A 12,934-nucleotide genomic window follows, 5' to 3' on the forward strand; every position below is an offset into this window, starting at 1 on the left:
GATCGCAGCAGTGCAAAAATCGCTTGCTAGTGATCAGGTCTGAATTAGGCCCATACTGTCTAATAAGTGTTTGGCCATTTAAGCCAAAACCGTTGCTAACAGGTGCATAAAATGAAGCATACTGCCATGTAACCTCCATAGTCACACACTGGCAGTAGAACGGCAGTAGAATGGAATGTTATGAAGATCTAACGCATGGACACGCCTGCGTTTTTCCAGACAATCCCTGAAGATCTCAGTGATGTTCAATGTGGCACAGCCATAGGATGCCACCTTCCCAACAAGTCAGTTCATCAATTTCGCGCAAGCTGACAGAATAGAAGCTCCAAGTGGAGAAGTGCGTCTGGATGCCAGGAAAACACTTCCTGCCTATAACATTTGGGAGAGGAGGGATAATGGGGGTCATTCCGAGTTGATCGCTCGCTATCAACTTTTTGCAGCGCTGTGATCAGATAGTCGCCGCCTATGGGGGAGTGTATTTTAGCTTTGCAAGTGTGCGAACGCTTTTGCACCTGACGGCACAAAAAAAAGTTTTTTTGCAGTTTCTGAGTAGCTCTGGACTTACTCAGCCGCTGCGATCACTTCCGTCTTTTTGGTCCCGGAATTGACGTCAAACACCCACCCTGCAGACGCTTGGACACGCCTGCGTTTTTCTAAACACTCCCAGAAAACGCTCAGTTGACACCCACAAAAGCCCTCTCTCGGTCAATCACCTTGAGATTGGCTGTGCGAATGGATTCTTCGTTAAATCCATCGCCCAGCACCGATCCTTTTTGTACCCGTACGACGCGCCTGCGCAATGCGGTGAATGCGCAGTTTTGCCGAAATTTAACCTGATTGCAGCGCTGCAAAAAGTTGCTAGCGAGCGATGTTGAATTCTCCTTGTGAGGATAACTAATTTTACCATCTTGTTGCTGTTTGGGTTGTTAGGTAAAATTAATGAATTGAAAATGGATTTATAAAAATCAATTATTATTTATTCAATGGGCCACGCCCGTATACAGGGAAGAGAGACATCCTCTCTTCCTGTGTCAAATCATTTTAACAACAACATACACGTATCAACAATGAGTTTTATATAATACAAAGTAACGCCCCTTTTGGTATATTCCTCCCCTATGATTTCATACCTCAGGAATACAATGTTAGGCAATGGAGTTATGCAATATTGGGACAATTATCAAGAATACTAAAATGATACTCGTGATCGTCAACTGTGTCCATATTAGGAATTACATCTGGACTCTGAGCTTTTAGAAAGTGCGTATGTGGAATTAATACTCAGCCAACAAAGTTGTTTTTCTCTCAGGGTGTGTATAAAGTTCAAGATGAATTTGCTATATCATCTAGCTAGAATCAAAATGGATTCTGTTATGCTTTCATATTATACTAGTGAATATGAGAACCCTTTGCTTATTGGATGTATACATAATATACGTACTATCCCGTAGTGCACACACATAACTGTTAGGCCTTCAGCAGGTTGCCTCTGTCACAGTATTCGACAGCGATCAACTCGGAATGACCCCCAATGGCCTGGGGCTACTTTTCATGGTTTGCCCTTGGCCCTTTTGCACCAGTGAAGGGAAATTCGAATGCCATAACATAAAAGACATTCAAGAGCCTTGTATGTTTCCAGCCTCATAATGAATTTGGGCAGAACCTTCCCTGTTTCAGCATGATGATGCCCCTTTGCACAGGAATAAGGACAGCAATCACTACAACTCAATGGTGACTTTTCAACTATACTAGTGCAAATCCGGGTGTGCTGTGCACTTAATACTGAATAGTACTGCTGTTTTCAATTTGCAGCAAAAACACTGAGAATTGATGGCTTTGAATTGCCAATGCTTAATACATGAACTCCTACCTCTCTCTGCACAGTTACATCTGCCCCAAATGCAGAGCGTTTTGCCGAGGTGCAAATGACACCTTATAAGGCTGCTGTTTTGACTTCCTCCTCCTGAATCAGACCATTTCTCTTTGCCATCACATTTAATGTGCCTTGATTGTGCTTTAGGAGGGCCCTGACTATTGGGGGGCAAGCAGTGGTGCTGCCCATGGCGCAGAGTGTAAGTGGTGGCACCGCCACCCACACATCATTCTAGGATTTGGCTTGCAGGGTGTTTAGAACCGCACCCTGTAGGTAAAAGGCCTGAGAATGATAGACCCCTGGATCATACACTGAATTGGGGTTCTCCCAGTTTCCCCAGAAAGTAGACCAGCCTTTCTCATGCGGTCCAGTTCCCAAGTGAAGTGGGCAGTCCAGGAGCTTGATGACACATTTTGCATTGAGTTGCATCATTGTGGCTCATAACCCGCTCTACATTGGCATGAATTGGTGGACTGTGCAATATGGGTCAGGTCCACGATGATGCAATAAAGGTAACACGCCCCCCTCCAACCATCCCAGACCATGCAAACTGACTAGAGGTGGATTTTACCTAGGTGCTGCAGTCTAAACCCCCCCCCCCCCCCCTCCCCTCTTCTTCACCATGGGACTAGTAGTCCACACTGCAATTAGCAGAGAGAGCGCTTCCATCCCTCTGCCAGAACAGCAGCCCTATCTGACTTCTAGGGAGTGCAGCCAATGCAGTCTCTAGGACCCTGCTTGTTGAGTTGTGTGAATGTTTGGCATTACAATCCTGCACATTAGCATATAACAGAACGGTAGGAGCCACTACTGCTTTCTACTAATAGATATCTGGGATACAGAAGCCCGAGTTTGTAAGACAAAGAGCTGGGAGAATTCAGAGCTCTTTAAAACATCAGTTCAAGGTAAAATGCACATAATGGAAGTGTACAAACTAGATTCTTTTTTATTAACACCTACATTTTGTAGAGAAATTATATATGATCTCTGGTAACACCCTGCCCTACCTACAAACAAATATAGGTCCTCTGTTTTCTTGCCTTGGTGACAGGGACTACTTCTCCAAGTGAACTCACTTTTCAGTAAATATCTCAAATATGTGGTCTCTGACTTTGTAAATGGGCATATCTAGATGTTGGCAGTCAGACATGCTTGTCTCAGGTAATGAAACAATGCCTTCAGCCGATTTAGAAAACACTTCCAGTCTGCACTAAAAATGACAAAGTGATCCAAACAGGCTGCTGCAGTTCTGAGGGGCTGAGGAACCGTGTCTATTGGGATCTGGAAGAAAGCTGGTGTTCTCTGTAGACTGAAAGATATGGTTGTGAAATGACAAAGCCAGGAGGGAGTGACAAAAGCCATCTTATGTTTTGAAGATTTGTGTAACTCAACCTGCCAGGATCCATTTGTTAGATCATGGATGGGTATAAATGTGGCTGAGTCAATGTTGTCAGTTAACCCAGTCTTTGCATGGGGTAAGATTCAAAGCAAGAAACTCCAACGACCGTCTATAGTCAATTCAGGATATCGCTCCCATCTTTATTTGGAACGAGAACTATTGGCCTACAATCAAGGTTCCCAAACTCGGTCCTCAAGGCACTGCACTCAAGGTCCTGGTTTTAAGAATAACTATGCTTGAGCACAGGTGTCTTATTTAGTACCCCAGTCAATCTGATTTAACCATCTATCCTCAACAGTGGATATCCATAAAACAAGGAACGAGTTTGGGAAACAATGTGATTTACCATTCAGTTCTGGATTATTCAATCACCCCTAACCAGAATGTCTCTTTTATTCATTGCTTTACAGCAAGCTTTTTATAATCAGCTAAATTTAAGGGTGGTTCCTACTTCTACAGTATGTCCCGGGGATTTCACCGGTCTGAAATGTGTGCATGCGTGGGATTGTGATCCGCACATGCAGACAAATCAAGCAGGCTTCTAGGGACTGCATCGGATGCAGCCCCTAGAAGCCAGATAGGCCTGCCGTTATAGCAGGGGAGTGGCTTCCAATTTAACTTTCTAACTGCATTTCGGACTGGCAGTCCCAGGTGGAGAATACACCTACTCCTGGGACTGCCTGACCAACGTGATTAGCATGGAGCTCTTCCAGTGGGAAGCCGCTGTCACTGCTGCAGCCCCTTGGACAAATCTGCTGCTGATAGAAAGCTATTCTAAAGGAAAATATTCAGTAATTGAGACTGAATGCCTGGCATTAAAGTGGACCATTGATTTCTTTAAGATAACTAATTGACATGGGTTCGATTTCAGTTAGTTATGGATTATGCTCTGCTACAATGGTTAAACTACTTGGTTTGGACTCTCCATTTGAATGCAGATTGTTTTTGGGACATCCGGCCTCCACCCCACTGAGCCGACATGGCTGCTTCTCTCAGGAAGATGACAAGTATGGCTCATCAATGAATAAAACCAGACAAAACACAATATAACCTCTAGGGCCTGATTCAGAGGATGGACAAAAATGCAACTGCGCTTTCAAGCATTAGTGCATTTCCGTCCGATTATAAGGCAGGACATGCGGGAGATGCCTCAGTAAAAGAGAAGCCTCCTGGATGTAGCTGTGATTCCAGCATTGCAACCAACGTTGCAAGCTGGGATACAACATTGCGACCATCAGAAGCTACTTCACCAATCCAGACACAAAGTTCTGGAAGAACCCATGTGCAGATCCGGATTAAGATCATGGGGGGCCCGGAGCACTTAAGACAGTGGGGCCCCTAATAAAGAGAAAGCACACAGACACATGCCACGCTGCTAGGGATTCCTTCTTCCCTACAGCCTGCACGCCCAGCCAATGACTGAACGGCAGGCTGCTTCATTCATGGGTGTGGTTCGTTTTATCGACAGTGTCTAGGTCGACAATGTTTAGGTCGACCACTATAGGTCGACAGTCACTAGGTCGACATGGATGGAAGGTCGACAGGGTTTCTAGGTCGACATGTGCTAGGTCGACAGGTCTAAAGGTCGACATGAGGATTTTTTTTTTTTGTCGTTTTCTTCGTAAAGTGACCGGGATCCCAAATTAGTGCACCGCGTCCGCTCGCCATGCTTCGGGCATGGTGCCTTCGCTCCGCTACCGCTTCGCTCGGCACACTTTACCGTTCCAATCGTAGTCCACATGGATCGTTAAGTATGAAAACCCCCCCCCCAAAAAAAAATTTGAAAAACTCATGTCGACCTTTAGACCTGTCGACCTAGAAACCCTGTCGACCTTCCATCCATGTCGACCTAGTGACTGTCGACCTATAGTGGTCGACCTAAACATTGTCGACCTAGACACTGTCGATCTTCAGACCGGATCCCTTCATTCATACATTATTGGACAGCTGAGCAGTCGCTCAGCTCAGCTGTCTGTGCGGCCGCCGCTGCAGTGGGGATGGGAGCGCAGCACCGCATATCAGATTGGACGAGACTTCCGATCTGTGGTGTGGCAAGGGGCCCTTTTGGAAAGGGGGGCTCGGGGTACGTACCCCCAGGGCCCCCCGTTAATCCAGCTCTGCCCACGTGTCTCACAGTGGCGTACATCATGTTGCTCCTGGGGGCATACCTCATGCTGCTCCTGATGTCCATGATATTGCTCCAGATGACATACATGATGATGCTCCTGATGGCGTCCATGATGCCTCTCCTGAAGGTGTTCCTTGGCAGCACCGTCCATGGAGGCTTGTGTCCATCCTGCTGGGAGGGGCCTGGCATAGAGCTCCCTAGGAATCAGGAGGCACAGAAATAAAATAAAAAAACAGGCACCCCTGCTGCTGGGTACATACCATACTTGCCTACTCTCCCGGAAGCTGCAGGAGGCTCACGTTTTTTGGGGTAGCTCCCCGCACCCCCGGAAGAGTAGGCAAGTCTCCCGCATCCTGCTCGCATCCTAGAGATGCTGGCAGGGTGGAGAGATACTCTCCAGAGTTTGCGGGTCCGTGGAGTGGGGAAGGGGTTAAAATGACTTGAATCGTGCAATTTTAGCTCCGCCCCCTTCCCGCGGACTCGTGAATTGTGGCGTTTTCCAGATGAGGGGGTGGGGCTTGATGATGTCACAGCCCGGCCCATGCCCCCTGAAGTCTCCTGCAGCGTCTCCTCTCCGGGCTTCTCCCGGAGAGGAGACATTCAAAGTAGGTAAGTATGGTACATACTAGATAATGCCGTCCGCATTTGGCAGTGACCACTACATTACTGTGAAGGGCTGGAGGAGATCCATATCTGCAGATGTGCCTCTTAAATCGCAGGGGTATAAGTCCAGCTGGCTGCAGTCACATCCCATATTCCAAGTGACCACGCTGAGTAAATGGTGAAACAAAATGTTGTTTTGTTTTGCAGGTCTGGCATATGGTGAGCTGTAAGCACGTCCTGTAAAATATATATATTTAAATGTTCTATTTGGCTTCTTTCCTTATTAAATTGATCCTTTTTAATAATTACAAAACAAAAACATAGCTAAATTTAAATACCATTACTGTACATTACAAAATAAGTACATTTCAGAACACAGTCTCAACACGTGTAATTCGGAGAATATTTGACTGGACAGAGTAATTCAACGGTGTAAAGAAATGTACTTTCTCCTAAATGTTTTACAATTTATTATCCTGTTGGGGTAAATTCTGCCTGAGGACAAGGCCAGAGTGCTATATTAGTGTATTTATATTTAATGAGCTGGGGGAGAAGGGAGTCATTAGTATGGATTTCACTAGTCTGAGTTAAACACATCTTGTATTTTAACGATGAATTTGAATTCTCGGCTTCTTCTGTTACTGCTTTTCCCATCTTAATTTTTAAGTATGTTTTATGTATGTTCTCTTTTGTTGCCTTCTGCCTTCTCCCGAAACCCAGTGCTTGAATCACCAGTCAGTGCTGTCACTTTCTTATAAATCTCTCAACTTCTCTCTGGTAGAAATCTGTCTCCTGTTTCACATTTTCAAACAGATTTTTGCACACGTCTTCTCCCTTTGTTTGAGTCTTAAAGGGAAAGTATACTTTGTTTAGGGTTTATTATAATAATTCTTTTTTTTTTAAACTTTTATTAATAGCAATATTAAAGAGCACAATGTAAAAAAACAACAACACTGCAATACAGACGGGGCAGAGGATAAATGTAGAATTGGGATCAGTATGAGATCCTGGTGGTCAGGAGACCGACACCGGGATCCCGACAGCCAGGATTCTGGAGGAGAGCGCAGGGTGTCCCCCCGCGGGCTCGCCACGCTTCGGGCCCGGTGACGACCTTAGATTGCCACAGGGTTCTATTCCCCCCCTCGGGTGGTGGCATGGACCAGCACGAAAGTTGGGGAACCAGCTGGCGGTCGGCACTTCAACCGCTGGTATTGCAGCTTGTGTCGGGATTCCGGCGTCGGTATATTGACCGCCAGGATCCTGTCCGGTGGTCAATTGACTGCCTCCCGAAGCATCCCATCAGAATTCAAGATTGTAAATGGCAGCATAATGTAGCACAGATCATTTAATAGCATGAGACTCAGCTCAAATAGTATCTTCAAAAAAAAGGAATGACCCGAGAAATTACAATATGGGGCCGGATGTAACATCGCCCAAATTCAGCGGCTATGCAGGATGCTGGCCGCACTTGGACTTTTTTTTAAAGGGGCAATCACTTACAAGGCAAGACCATGCCTTGTAAGCATTTGCCCCTTTAAAAAATCGTCTGAGTTCGGCCGGCATCCTGCAAAGCTGCTGACCTCGGGCAGCGTTACATCAGGCCCCAGTTCAGCCAAAAACAAAACAAACCTAAAAAAATATATAACATCGATATCACTCAATAAAACAAAAAATAAAATAAAAAAATAAAGTAGGACAAAAAAGGAACAGTGCAAGAACAATTAATCAGTATCATGGTCTCTAAATAAGGATAAAAAGAAAAGCAGAAATCCAGTTCATATTATAGGCTACTGGTGATCGTTATGTAAAACTTTAGTAAAACATAAAACTTTTAATAAACAACATTTGCACCTTCCAGTCTGGCCATTTTCATGACAGATCTTTATCATCCCAAGATTTTGAAAAATCAATTTTTGCAGTTATCTCTGTCATCATCGTCGTAACTACAGTACCATTTTTTATAACCACTATAGGGGGTCACTCCGACCCGTTCGCACGCAGCAGTTCTTTGCTGCGGTGCAATTGGGTCGGAAATGCGCATGCGCGGCGGATGCATTGCGCATGTGCGTTGTTGCCTGGCGACTCTCGTCGCCGGGCAACAATGCCGCCAGCGAGAAATGTGATTGCAGTGGCAATCGCAAGAAGACGGACAAGCGGGAGGTGTTCCGGGGCGGATACTCACCGTTTTCCAGGCATGGTGAGTCCAAAGCAGGTGTGTCGAGGCGTTTGGAGGGCAGATGTCTGACGTCAGGACCTTCATCGCTGGATCCGTCGCACTGGTGAGTAACTGCAGCCCTGGTCTTTTTTACTTGAAACTTTTTTAGCATAGCAGGGCTGCACAAGCGTTCGCAGAACTGCTATGCTAAAATACACTCCCCCATAGGCGGCGTCAGGTTGATCGCACAAGCAGCAACAACTTGCTACGTGCGTTCAACTCAGAATGACCCCCATAGCCATTATATGACCACTATGTCTGCAAGCAGTGGAGCTATATACTTGGCCATTTGAACTGGAAGTCATAGCTGGGCTTTTACTCCACTGTAATGGAGTTGAGAGCACAAATAGGACTCCACTGCCAATGTACCTTCTCTTACACATGTCCGGAAATGCAGAGTGGGAACCCGAGGGCTGCTAATTAGGGACCTGTCTTCAGACACTTGACCAATTTTTTCATTTCACTGAATAACACATTATTTTCTCAAATCGTGTTCTCTATTGTTTATATTTTGAAAAACTGAGGTCTTTTTTATAATGTGACATTACAGTCACATCCACTACAACCAACTTTCAAGGATCCAGCAAGGCAACGTGGCTGACAAAATATGGTTTAGCCAGAATGGGGCTTAGCGAGGGCCATTTCTGCTTTCTAGGCAATTTGGCTCCTAAAAAACGCACCTAAGTCGCGGGAGCAAAAAGAGGTGTATGACCTCACTGCAAGGGGCTTGGCATTGCAGAAAAAGACCACCTTACATCCCATTTTTGCACCATGCACCCCCAGACATTGGCCACCACAGAAAAAATTCTGATTCATGCCCCATACATTGTCATTATTCCACCTTATAGTAATGTCCCTTACACATTATACCACACACCTTAATGCCCATTACACAGTATGCCACACACAGTAATGCCCATTGCACGTTATGCCACACACCATCATGCCCCTTACACATTATTCCACACAGTAATGCCCTTACACATTATGCCACACACCATAATGCCCATTACACAGTATGCCACACACAATGATGCCCATTACACATTATGCCACACACTGTAATGCCCCTTACACATCATGCCACACACCGTAATGCCCCTTACACATTATGCAACACAGCCATAATGCCCATTACACAGTATGCACATTGTAATGCCTCCTACACAATATGCCACACATTGTAATGCCACTGACACAATATTATGCCCCACACAGTAATGTCCCTGACACCATATTATGCCCCACAGTTATGCCCCTGACACCATATTATGCCTCTGCGGCCTAAGAGAAGCAAACCAGCCAATATCAGGGGCACAGTGAGACCAAAAAAGAGGAGGAAATCTACAGCACTGGGGCAGCATGGGCATGCACCTAGCATCCAGAAAAACATTGACAGACGAGTTGATCAATGTTGGGAGGGAACGTATTCCCTACACAGTAATGCCCCTTACAAATTATGCCACACAGTAAAGCAGTACCCGGAAGTGCTAGATACATACACGTTTGGTGCCTGCGGTCCCCCGGATTCACTGCAGTTTCTTCTCCTTGCAGGTCAGTGGTCCCAGCACTTACAGGTACCGCTGTTCACACCTGTGCCTTTCCCAGTTACTAGAGGTCCTCTAGCATCTGTCTCCTGTGAGGTGATGGTCATTTTGGAAGGGACTTATTCAGCAGTTTTCCAGACAGCCAGACCGCATGGAATTCTGCTGCATAGACACTAACCGCAAACGTCCCCTGTGATTGCATGGCTCAACTTGCCCTCGAAATGGCCCTGGGCTTAGCCAACCAAGCAGGTCTGCTGGAACGGTGCTGAGTACCCCATTTCTCAGCAGACCCACATAGATCTTATGCGTGGACTATACCTACCCCTGCATGTGAAGATATATATAAGTTGTGAAGTACACTTTATAAATGCACATTTATGTGTGGAAATGTGTAGAGATGGCAAAGTGTCAGAGGATTTTGGAACATTAAAATGCCCAACTCTAGGTGGCCATCAAAGTCATTAAGCATTGGAAAGAGTTTGGTGTACCTTAAGTTGCCATGGATCTATGCAGACTGAGAAATACCTTTCAAGTTCAGGGAAGAAGTTGACTGAATAGATAAACTGATCCATAGAGCGGTAGAGAAGGTGTCGTATCATTGGCTGATGTTAATGGAAGAAAATAATTTGTGGAGGTTTGACCAAAGACCATTTAACAAAAAGATGCTTTGCATCAGATACAGACTACACTGGCCTTTACTCAGTTACAACAAGAGAACCTCACCATCTAATCGAGAGAGCTGATGGTGATGAAGCCTGATGTGAATCCAAGAGCTGAGAACTCTTTGTATGAGGAGGTATAGCCAAGGAGTGTAAGCAGATTGAGAGACAGCTAACTTTAAAAATAGTAGAGATGGCAAAACCTTTTTAACCTGTGCTGGAAATGATGTGTGTGCAGGTGTTGATATTGCAGAGTTATATAGGCACGCACCAGTGAATCACTCAAACTATAAACAGATACACCTGTACTCGCTGTTACATGTACACTGCTAATGGGTGGGGGGTGGAAAGGTGAGTGGGGTGGAGTTTCATATAGCTCACCAGCTTGTCAGTGTATGCTGCAAATAGGTAGTGGTGCAGGGATGCTGGAACAGCTTTACGGCAGGAACTAACCAGTTCCGTTATTGAAGCAGGAGAATTCTGTCTCTCACCATGTAACTCTACACAGTATAGACAAGATGGCCCCTGTACATGCTCATTTGTGAGTTTGGCAGTCATCTTGGTGTAGGTAATGAAGCCTTGCTGGAGGACAGGAAGACTGGCGTTTGCGCAATAGAGCACTCCACTTCAACATTAAGAGGGAAAGAACCTCCAGTTTTGAATTAAGTCAAGATCAGCAAGGGCTGCTATGTGTGTGGAGAAGTTGAAAACATGGATGAAAGGTGACCTCAGCATTGGAGTCCCCAGAGAGAGAGGTAGACACAATCTTGTCCCAAAGGAACCTGGCCATCAGGAAAATAGAGGTAGCTCCACTCTTGTCCATCCCAGGATATTGAAGCATTGTCTGAGGGGAATTCCTTACTCTAAAAGAGACCCAGGACTCCAGTTGGCTAGATCTCTCCTACTTCCCACGTAAGTGTCTACGTCACTGGGAAACTGTGCCTTGCTAGATGATGGTTCACAAGTGTGCATAGTGTTTGTATAATCTTACAGAAGACACTAGTCAGATGTAACCAAATGTCCCTTGTCTGAAATAGTACAGTGGGGATTGCGTGACCAAAGAAACCTTTACTTGCCATAAATCTCCAACACTTTAGGCTTTCCATGAAGGCAGCAAAAGTGAAGTGTGCCCAGAAGTGCATAGAGAGCTTGGAGATGTACCTGTCATAGGCACCAGTGTCAACCTATTCCTCATGCTGACCCTGTTGTGCCTACTAGTTGGGGGAACCTTAATCTGTCCTTTGTGTTTCATCCAGTTCAGAGGTTGCTGCAGAGAGTTTGGTGCACACCACATTCCAGAAGTGTTGGGTGATATAAACTTTTAGTTAGGTAGGAATTGATGTACCTTAATGACTTAATCGTGTTTGGGCACACTTTAGTAGAGAACAACCAGAGGCAGTTCAAAGTGTAAGTCAGATTGATGAACCATGGGCTGAAGGTGTCTTTGGACAAGGACACTTCTAAATGAAAACAGTGAAGTATGTGGGCTATATTGTCATAGAAGCGACATTACTAACAAACATACCAAGAGAGAAGCTTTTGCAGAATGGCCAAGACTCACGAAGTTGGTGAACTTTGGTTATTCCTGGGTACTGTCTGTAGTTTGTGCCACCTTACGAAGTTTAATAGATCACAGCATGAATTTACCAGAGGATTCCCTCCACCAAGTGATGTTGTGACCCCCAAGAAGGCTGACAAGAAGCTATACTACTAAGTTAGAGAGATCTTTGGAGAAAGCTGGAGGCAGCATATGAGGAAGATTTCAAGACACTAAAAGACTGTTTTGCGCAGGCCTCCATCTTTGCTTCAGACAATCCCACAAGTACATACAGTATGTCCTAAAGGTAGGTCCATCCTCCAAGAACTTGGGAAAGATTGGTACTAAAAACACCAAGAACATTGCCTTATGCCGGAACTCAACTAGATTGCCATATTGCAACAGCTGCATTGTTGTACCTGCTGCTTTCAATTGAGTCTACTGTTTACATATTGTTTTCTACCCATACTGTCTCCCAACCATTTAATAATAAACATAATGAGGTGTTTTTTTAACAGGAATCCTATGTGTAGGTATGGCTGTGTGTAGGGTGTCACTTGTAAAAGGTAGAAGGGGATGTGTGGACTGTGGAGACACTGCGTCAAGAGAGCTGTTAAATGGAAGTATTGAATCTTTACACTTGAATATTTTGTAAAGCCTCCTTTTGAAGTCGTAACAGCTTTACTCTTTTGAAATAAGTAGGTGCCAGCTTTGCACACTGGTCAGGTACGATTTGGTCCCATTCACCCTGGAAGATTTGTTCAAGGTTGTTCAGTTCTGTCACATGACACTAGTGCACACTAGTTGTATAATATTTCCATAGGGCCTCAACTGAATTGACATTAGAGGTAGATCTACTATCTGCCATGTTTACAAATGAATTCCAACAGGCAACAGTAATTAATGCTAAATCAGTTTGTTTTGACTTTGATTAAGCATTTTTAGAACATTCCCTGTCCACACTGATGAACAG

General features: G+C 45.1%; 1 long non-coding RNA gene across 3 annotated transcripts in view; it reads right to left on the reverse strand.

Moving 5' to 3' along the window:
• The window catches only part of LOC134957103 (uncharacterized), a 304,559-nt gene that overhangs the window by 117,726 nt on the left and 173,899 nt on the right, over positions 1 to 12,934 (reverse strand). For 2 of the 3 annotated variants that reach the window (XR_010186460.1, XR_010186461.1), the window contains one exon: positions 6,289 to 6,849. The exons of the other annotated variant lie outside the window; for it this stretch is intronic. This is a non-coding gene — a long non-coding RNA (uncharacterized LOC134957103). Of the gene's footprint in view, positions 1 to 6,288; positions 6,850 to 12,934 lie in introns of those variants that run through there. 3 annotated transcript variants of the gene reach the window in all.

The sequence above is a fragment of the Pseudophryne corroboree genome, chromosome 9, assembly GCF_028390025.1.
Source record: "Pseudophryne corroboree isolate aPseCor3 chromosome 9, aPseCor3.hap2, whole genome shotgun sequence".
In the NCBI taxonomy this organism is placed as follows: domain Eukaryota; kingdom Metazoa; phylum Chordata; class Amphibia; order Anura; family Myobatrachidae; genus Pseudophryne; species Pseudophryne corroboree.